Raw genomic sequence first — 10509 nt, 5'->3', positions numbered from 1 at the left:
CTCCTAAAGAGAGAGACCTTAGTGAATTCAGAATGTCGCCGAAGGGCGAGTGCTGAAAGATATCCGCGACGGTGAATTCCATGATCGGCGCCCAATCATATTCAATTGGCAGGGGCGCGGATGGTTTGGAGTCCGGAAAAGAGTCCGGCACCTTGGAATCACGGGCTTCGCAGAGGGTTAAACTGGTGTTCGGCTCGATCCCCGTTGAGACTGCAGCCCCTGAGGCGGTGTCTAACCACCCATCCTCGATTGGCGCAGTTGGCTCCGAGCTAAGGGTCGGAGCTGATGCGGGCGCGGCCTCTGGGTACTGTTCGGCGGCAGAGCTAGGTCATACCCATAGTGATAGTGCGGCGCGCCCGGCTGTGGCTCGAATCCATCGAAGATCAAGTCTCCGCGGATGTCGGCCGTGTAGTTCAAACTTCCAAATCTGACCTGACGGCCAGGGGCGTAGCTTTCAATCTGCTCCAGATGGCCAAGCGAACTAGCCCGCAGTGCAAAGCCGCCGAATACGAAGATCTGTCCACGGAGAAAAGTGTCACCCTGGACCGCATTGCTATCGATGATAGTAGGAGCCATCAAGCCTAACGGCGACGACACAAAGGAACTCTCAATGAAAGCACCAATGTCGGTGTCAAAACTGGCGGATCTCGGGTAGGGGGTCCAGAACTGTGCGTCTAGGCCGGATGGTAACAGGAGGCAGGGGACACAATGTTTTACCCAGGTTCGGGCCCTCTTGATGGAGGTAAAACCCTACGTCCTGCTTGATTAATATTGATGATATGGGTAGTACAAGAGTAGATCTACCATGAGATCAGAGAGGCTAAACCCTAGATGTTAGCCTATGGTATGATTGTATGTTGTGATTGTTGTCCTATGGACTAAAACCTTTGGTTTATATAGACACCGGAGAGGGTTAGGGTTACACAAGGTCGGTTACAAAGGAGGAGATATCCATATCCGTATTGGCTAGCTTGCCTTCCACGCCAAGTAGAGTCCCATCCGGACACGAGATGAAGTCTTCAATCTTGTATCTTCATAGTCTAACAGTCCATCCAATGGAGATAGTCCGGCTGTCCGGAGATCCCCTAATCCAGGACTCCCTCAGTAGCCCAATCCTTTTTAGGCAAAGGACAGGCCAAAACGGTCTCTAATGATAAGCAAAGCGTTCTTGAGGCTACACGGGAATTTCTCCTAGTCACTTCATCATGTTGTTTGATTTGTGTTCGCTACTTTGATAATTTGTTATGTGGGTGGATCAGTGCTTAGGTATTGTTATTACTTGAACTAACCTCCTACTTATGATTAACCCCCTCGCAAGAATCCGCAACTATGAGAAAAGTATTAATAATAAATTCTAACCATAGCATTAAACTTTTGGATCAAAATCAACCCCTTATGGAATAACGCATAAACTAGGGTTTAAGTTTCTGTCACTCTCGCAACCTATCATCTAATAACTACTCCACAATGCATTCCCTTAGGCCCAATAATGGTGAAGTGTCATGTTGTCAACGTTCACATGACACCACTAAGGGAATCAAAACATACATACCATCAAAATATCGAACACATATAAAATTCACATAATTACTTGCAACAAGATTTCTCCCGTGACCTCAAGAATAAAAGTAACTACTCCCAAATGATAATCATGCTCAAGATCAGAGGGGTATTAAATATAATAATGGATCTGAACATATAATCTTCCACCAAATAAACCATATAGTAATCAACTACAAGATGTAGTCAACATTAAAAGTCACCCATAAGTACCAATCTATAGTTCCGGTACAAAGATTGAACACAAGAGATGAACTAGGGTTTGAGAGGAGATGGTGATGTTGAAGATGTTGATGGAGATTGCTCTCCGCAAGATGGGATAGTTGTTGGTGATGATGATGACGACGATTTCCCCCTCCGGGAGGGAAGTTCCCCTAGCGGAATCGCTCCGCCGGAGGGCAAAAGTGCTCCGGCTCAAGTTCCGCCTCGAGACGGTTCTGCTTCGTCCCGAAAGTCCTCCCCTTATTTTTTTCTAGGTCAAAATGACTTATATACCAAAAGAGGGGCATCGAAGGTGGGCCAAGGAGGGCCCAACCCACCAGGGCACGCCTGGGCCACCTAGCACGCCCAGGTGGGTTATGCCCAATTGGTGGCCCCCCTCTAGTACTTATTGGCTCCAATATTTCTTATATATTCCATAAAAATTCCCCATAAAGTTTCAGCTCATTTGGAGTTGTTCAAAATAGGTAGCCTGACGTAGCTTTTTAAGGTCTAGAATTCTAGCTGCCGGTATTCTCCCTTGTTGTGTGTACCTTGCATATTATTAGAGAAAAGGCATTAGAAATACTCCAAAAAGCATTATTATACATATAAAATATAGATAACAGTAGGTAAACATGATGCAAAATGGATGTATCAACTACCCCAAGCTTAGACCTCGCTTGTCCTCAAGCGAAAACTGAAATCAATAAACATGTCCACATGCTTAGAGAGAGAGGTGTTGATAAAAACAAAATACGGACATAGAAGCATCATGTAAGTTATTATAACATCAACAAACTTTAACATAGAACTTCTATCATAGAACTTTTATCATATACTTCTCATGAATAAGTAACAATTCATCACAACGTCGAAGTATAAAGCATAAACTCTATTGAAAACCAACAAATTATGTTCTCAGTCAACTTTGCAATTACAATTCATCATCTTTTCAGGAAGGGCCGCGTATTGGAGCCTTTAGGCAAGTCCACGTATTCAACCATCGTATAGTGTTCTATGATTGCTAACACTCACCGCATACACATGAGCAGAACATTTCAACCGGACACATAGAAAGGTAGGGGCTTATAGTTTCGCCTCCCAACATATTCAACTCAAGGGTGATGTCAACAATAATAAGTCATGCCACCCATATCCAACTATATATATGTGCCTAGATCTTTCCTCACCACATGATGCTTGCCAAAAGAGAAAATAAAAAGGCATAAGAGAAAAACTTTGACTCTTGCATGAAAGTAAATACATAAAAGTAAAAGATAGGCCCTTCGCAGAGGGAAGTAGAGGTTGCGATGCGCTTTTTGTTTGTATGCTCAATCTCTTAGTGCAAAAGAACGTCATGTTGTATCGCCCCTTATGATAGCAACCTTTATTATGCAGTCTGTCGCTTTTATTCTTTGCCATCACAAGTTCGTAAAACGCTCATTTTTCTTTTACACTAAATGATCTAACACTTTTAGAAGCAATTTTTATTGCCTTATTGCACTGATGACAACTTACTTGAAGGATCTTACTCAATCCATAGGTAGGTATGATGGACTCTCAAAATAAGATTGTTTAAGGGTTTTTGGATGCCCAAGTAGTATCTCTACCTAGTGCGGCATTTTTGGCTAGCAAAGATAGGGGCAAGCACCACATGTTAAAGTATCTATGACAATATAACTTCTATGTGAATATGAATAAAGATAAATCATTACATTGTCTTCCTTGTCCAACGTCAAATTTTTTGGCATATAATAATTTGATGGGGGCTCACAATCACAAAAGATGTCCAAGATAGTGTATTTGCATGTGAATCTTCTCTTCCCTTATTAATTATTTCATGAATTGCATCATTGACCAATGATATGTTTGTAAATCTCCAATAAAATTTTATACTTATACTCTTCCTTGTGTGATGTCATTACTTACCATAAGATTAGCATATGATCTTTTTCAATTATTTTCTTTCTTTTTATTGAAACATGAAAGTAAAGGAAACAAACTCAAACAAAACTTTATTATATATCTCGCATACTATTACAAGGATAGATCACTAAGCAAACTCCCAAAAAGAAAGGATCGAACTAAACTTTTATTCATCTAAAGCAAAAGATAACTATGTATTGAACCAAGATAAGTATAGGCAAAAGATAGTGGAGGTGATACGATACCGGGGCACCTCCCCCAAGCTTAGCACAAGCCAAGGGGAGTGCCCATACCCGATACTCAAGTTTCTTTTGGTGATGAAGAAGGAGGTGGCGGTGATGAAGTAGCGATCTTACCCTCGGGTTTTCATGGCAGACGCTCACCGTCATAAGAGGAGGAGTGAGTCTCATGGGTCCTGCAACTGTCAGCCAAACTCATACCTTTAAACCTGGCCTCATATTCAAAGACTTGGTTTTGGAGATCATAGATCTGGCTTTGGAGGAAGTTGATTTGGTCATTGAAGGTGAAGACGATGTCCTTCATGGACTTGCCATCCACCTTGAGATCACGGGTGTAGTCCGCGATCATGAGGTGATTGGCATTCAGTCCACGTTCCACCATTCCCTTGCATCAGAAGACCTCCTGCTCCATAGATTCAATCATGGCCTCCATGGTTCCCGTCCCTTTGGGACATTACACACCGCGGATGTGAAGCCCCCTCATGCATCTGGATAGTCTGAGGGTGCTGCATCACCTCCTGCAAATATGGGTTGATAACGTTCTCGAAGAACTTGTCCTTGGAGGAGCGTGAAGCGGCCATGGTAGATGGGATCTGTCAGAAAACAGCAAGGACAAGAAAACATGATATTTCTCTGCGATACAGTGATCAATAGGTTCGGGGGGTATATAAAGATTTTTTATCTTGGGAAACAAGCAAACAGAAGAAAAACATGGTCCAAAAGGTACCCGAGGTGGGCACAACCCACCTGGGCGAGCCTGGCAAGCCAGGTGCGCCCTGTTGTCTTGTGCCCACCAGGGTCACCTTCTTGGTAGTTTCTTTTTTTCCTAATTTTTTATATATTCCAAAACTAACAAAAAATATTTTTGCGGATTTTTTGGAGTCCATTTACTTACCGTATCACGTACCTCCTCTTTTTCACCATTCTAGAGTGTTTCGGAAGGTTTCCTTTATGTGTTCTTCCGGTGCCAAAGTTTGGATAATATTGCTTTCAACATTAATGGGCGTACCTGAGATATAATGTTTTATTCTTTGCCCAATGACGACCTTCGGGTTAGTGCCATTAGCATTATTTATTTTGAGGGCTCCCGGTCGATAAACCTACTTGATAACATAGGGTCCTTGAGGGAGTCCTGGACTAAGGGGTCCTCGGGCGTCCGACCTGTTATCCATGGGCCGGACTGATGGGTTGTGAAGACATAAAGGCCGAAGACTGTACCCGTGTCCGGATAGGACTCTCCTTGGCATGGAAGGCAAGCTTGGTGACCGAAGATGAAGATCCCTTCTTATGTAACTGACTCTATGTAAACCCTAGATCCCCCCGGAGTCTATATAAACCGGAGGGGTTAGTCCGGAAAAGATATATTCATTACCATAGTCATACAGGCTAGGCTTCTAGGGTTTAGCCATTACGATCTCGTGGTAGATCAACTCTTGTAACACTCATATTCATCAAGATCAATCAAGCAGGACGTAGGGTATTACCTCCATAGAGAGGGCCCGAACCTGGGTAAACATCGTGTCCCCCGTCTCCTGTTACCATCGATCCTAGACACACAGTTCGGCACCCCGAATTTAGCATTATATGCATTGGCTCCAAATCATGTCTTTGGTCAATAGTTGGGTTGCCCGGCTCCTGTGCTTTCTATCCTACGTTCCGCTAAATCGGCTAGGGTAGTAAAGGGAGAACTACTACGATTGTGCCCTGGCCTTGACCAGATGAGCACCTCATTAGAGAAAGCCGAAAACTGACTGTCATGGTACGGCGAGAGCCGGTCAGCTGTTCGAGGGTTACAAATCATTGGAGATTTTTTCTGCATTATGCGAAAGATCGGCATTTCCCGATCACATGCTGACAGCACCCTGGCTTGAACCAGGGGCTGCGCCCATGCTTTATTATAAAACTCCTATGGCTAAGTGAGGACATTTAAGCCGTATAGTCTGATTGCCTTATTCGTTGTGCTAAACAACTCCTTCAGGGACCATATAATTGGATCAAGATTGTTTAGATTCCATCCTGAACACCTCCGTACTACCTATGTGAGGGCAGAAGCCGACGACTGGCCAACCCTCAGATTACATACAACACGGCGGCACAGGAGGAAACAATTAAATCATAACAAAATTACATCACAAACAAACTTTGTTTTTTTATAATACAAGGCAAAGGCAACATGAATACATTTATTGAAATACAACGTCCTGCAAACATTGTGTTGCCGCAAGGCGAGACCCCTCCAGGACATCCGCAAAATACCGTTCGGGTGTGCGGTGCTCCTTGCCCTCCGGTGGCCCTCTGGTCACCTCGACGGCGTCCATCTTCGTCCACCACATCTTGCAACAGGTGAAGGCCATGCATGCACCTTCAATGCAGGACGAGCGCTTGACGACGTCCAGCCGAGGACAAGCGTTCACCATCCGCCTCACGAATCTGAAGTAGCTGCTTAGCATAGCTTCAGCTAGCCATAGCCAGATTATCAAATCTTTCATGGCTAGTTCGGCCACCCTATGCAGCTCCACCAGCTGTTTCAGCTGATCGGTGAAGGACACGGGATGCTCTGGCGCCGCATACTGCGATTAGAATAGCTTCTCCATAGAACCCCCTCCTTCGGCTCGATAGAACTCTGCGGCGTCTGATACACTGCATGGTAAATCCGCAAAAGCTCATGGGGAACTCCGAACCCGGGTTAGTAAAAGGTACTACTTCTCCACATACTTGCTTTGCATCTTAAATGCCTTACCCGCCGTGATCTTCTTGACCTCCTAGATCTCCTGGAGGGCGGCCTGGGCCTCATTCCGTTCGGTCTCCGCACTCTGACGAATCTTGGCGAGTTCGGCCCCTCGAACCGACGCATCATGCTCCAAGGCCTCACGTTTTTTCACCGCATCCTGGAGCTCCTGCTGGACTTCTTTGACCCGGGCCTTGGACTTCTTACGGGCGGCTTGCTGCTAGACAACCTTCTCCTCGGCCTCGCCCAGGGCCTTCCTCAGGGCCTCGACCTCGGTCGCGGCTCCTGCACATATTACGACACCGCGGTCAATATACAGCGCCTACTCCTTCCGAACACACGGCAAGTCGTCACTCACCTTGCTTCTCCTGGAGCCGAACCCTAACCTCGTCAAGCTCGTTCTCGGTCTGCTCCAGCCTCTGCCTCAGCTCAAAGACTTCGGCAGCATCCGAGGTTGCGGCCAACAGCGACGCCTGCTTAATTATCCATCCATATTATGTTAGTCTCCTATAACAAAATATTGATCCTCTGTGCGGTTCTTCTTGATGAACACCGTACAGTGTCTCAGGGGCTACTGTATACATGGGTTTTTTTTTCTCTTTCTTACCTCGAAACCTGTCAACAGGCTGCTGCAGGCTTCATTCAGTCCACTCTTGGTGGACTGAATCTTGTCGATCACCGCACCCATAAGGACACGGTGCTCGTCCACGACGGAGGCACCTCGAAGCGCCTCCATCAGGTTATCCGGCGCCCCTGGAGGGACAGGGGCCACCGGTGGAAGCAGCGCATCCCCCTCCTTCAAAGGGGGATGCTCGCCCGACTCTGGAGCCATATGGGCCTCCGGAATCATATTCGGCTGAGGGCCGAACTGGATGCGGCCCTCTTCGCCAGTATCCATGGGATCGGCTCCTCCATCTGTCCTTCAGTGGAGGTATCGCCATGTGGCGCCTCCCGGACGGTGTCCTGGGCTCCTCGGTTCGGAGCAGTCCTCCAGGATAACACTTTGGTGTCGTCCCTGGCCCCGTGGGAATGAGCAGGCGGTGGCGACATGCTCGCCATCTCTGACGGAGCCAATGAACCTCCAGATGAGGATCGCTGGATAAGGCACGGGCCGGACTGCAATATTACAATTAACTATGTCAAGATAATGAAGAGAAAAGGCCGGATGCACGCATGAGCGGGCCATGTCAGTTACGATGCAGCCTTGGGCTTAGTGCGGGAGCGTCATTCCGGACTGCTGTCAACGTCCCATGCGGTGTTGATCGCTGGGGCGCCCTTCCCCTTCTTAGGCGTTTCCGCCTCCGGATGCGCCAAAGCCGCCCTCTTCTTCTTCCTCTCCTCAGGAGCAGGATTGTTTTCCTCCTCCTCCTCCTATTCCTCGCCATTGTCCTCAGGGACAGAGGAATGAGCTTCGTCGTGTTTGGACATCACGTCCGAAGTGCCCTTGCGACGGGGGCCACACTTGGCCCCCTTGGCCTTCTTCTCCGGCGCCTTATAAGGCGCCGGCACCAGCATCTTCGCTAGATGTGGCATGACCGGTTCTTCAAGCAGTGGAGCCAGACACTGGATCCACTTCGCCCTCTCCATCCAGTCCTGAAAAAGCAACAATAAATGCTCAGGCATCATCCTTGAAACAAACAAGTGGAGAATGTATCCAAAAAGACATACCTCGCTAGCGAGGTGTTTAGCGTTGTGCCCATGATCTGAATCTGCGGCCGGCGGTTTCTCGTTGCCCTTAAAGAGCAACTTCCATTCACCTTCATGAGTTGTCTCGAAGAGCCTCACCAGGGTCTGGTGCTTCTTTGGGTTGAACTCCCATAGAGGATGGCTTCGGCGCAGGCATGGAAGGATCCGGCGAACTAGCATCACCTGGATCAAATCAACAAGCTTGATGATCTTGGTTGCCATGCTTTGAACGCGCGTCTGCAACGCTATCAGCTCGTCAGGGGAACCCCAGTCCGGACTCTTGTCGACCCAGGAGGTAAGTCGCATGGGAGCGCCGGAGCGGAATTCGACAGCTGCGGCCTTGGTGGTGCTGCGAGGTTCTGTGATGTAGAACCACTGCTTGTGCCACTCCTTTACCGTGTCCACAAAAGTACCTTTGGGCCAGGAAACGTTGGACAACTTTCTCACCATGGCTCCTCCGCACTCCGCGTGCTGGCCATCCACCACCTTCGGCTTCACGTTAAAGACTTCGAGCCACAGCCCGAAGTGGGGTTGTATGCGGAGGAATGCCTCACACATGACGATAAATGCCGAGATGTTGAGGAAGGAATTCAGGTACAGATCATGGAAATCTATCCAGTAATAATACATCAGCCCGCGGACGAAAGGGTGGAGTGGAAACCCTAGCCGCGGAAGAAATGGGGGAGGAACATTACCCTCTCGGTGGTCTTGGGTGTGGGGACGACCTGTCCCTTGATCAGCAGGCGGTGAGTGATCTCCTTCGCCAAGTATCCGGCCGCCTCTAAGCTCTGTAATGTTATCCTCCTTGACGGAGGAGACCATCCACTTGGCTTGACCTCCGGATCCGGACATGGTTGCTTGAGTGGAAAGGAGATGAGAACTTTGGCGTTGGAGCTCGAGATTGGAAAGGCAGAGACAAAGAGAGGGCGTGAGAGAGGAAGAGGGAATCCTTATCCCCTTATAAAGGCAACAAATATTAAACGCCTCCTCACTCGCCTTAAGATTCGCCCATTCCCAAGGGGTGTATAAATGGCACGGTTGGGTTACCCATGCCCGCATTGATGAGAATCCCACGATAAGGGGACATGATCTCTGCTTTGACAAGACGTGACAATGGCAACCGCGTCTCGGGACGTGGGGCGTCGAAACATGAAAGCGGTTTGGAATTGTGACTGGGTAGACGTGATGTCATGTTGTAAAAAGTTGTCAGCAGATTAGACTCGTGTAAAAACATGTTGTCTCTGCGGTTATGTATGGTGTGTGCATGTGTGACAGGTCCGGATACTGTCACCGCATCCGAAGACTATCTTGAAGTTTGGATAGAAGGGAACCCGCCTTGAAATGCCGAAGACAATCTGCACGTCGGATTCCTCGTCATTGAACCCAGGTTCAGGGGCTACTGAGGGAGTCCTGGACTAAGGGGTCCTCGGGCGTCCGGCCTGTTATCCATGGGCCGGACTGATGGGCTGTGAAGACATAAAGGCCGAAGACTGTACCCGTGTCCGGACTGGACTCTCCTTGGCATGGAAGGCAAGCTTGGCGGCCGAAGATGAAGATCCCTTCTTATTTAACCGACTCTATGTGAATCCTAGACCCCCCCGGTGTCTATATAAACTGGAGGGGTTAGCCCGGAAAAGATATATTCATTACCATAGTCATACAGGCTAGGCTTCTAGGGTTTAGCCATTATGATCTTGTGGTAGATCAACTCTTGTAACACTCATATTCATCAAGATCAATCAAGCAGGACGTAGGGTATTACCTCCATAGAGAGGGCCCGAACCTGGATAAACATCGTGTCCCCCGTCTCCTGTTACCATGGATCCTAGACGCACAGTTCGAGACCCCCTACCCGAGATCTGCCGGTTTTGACACCGACAGTCCTTCCCATTTGGAGAGGAGTTTTCCTGCAAAGAATCTGAAACGAGAGTTGTACAAAAGAACATATTCTCCAACTTTGAACTCATGCTTTTGTATTATTTTACCATGCCATCTTTTAACTTTTTCTTTAAATAACTCGGCATTTTCATAAGCTTGGGTTCTCCATTGATCTAGTGAGCTAATATCAAATATCCTCTTTTCACCAGCAAGTTTGAAATCATAGTTGAGTTCTTTAATTGCCCAATATGCTTTATGTTCTAACTCAATAAGCAAATGACAAGCTTTCCA

This window comes from Triticum dicoccoides, chromosome 5A, assembly GCF_002162155.2.
Source record: "Triticum dicoccoides isolate Atlit2015 ecotype Zavitan chromosome 5A, WEW_v2.0, whole genome shotgun sequence".
Lineage (NCBI taxonomy): Eukaryota > Viridiplantae > Streptophyta > Magnoliopsida > Poales > Poaceae > Triticum > Triticum dicoccoides.
This window is presented reverse-complemented; position numbering follows the sequence as displayed.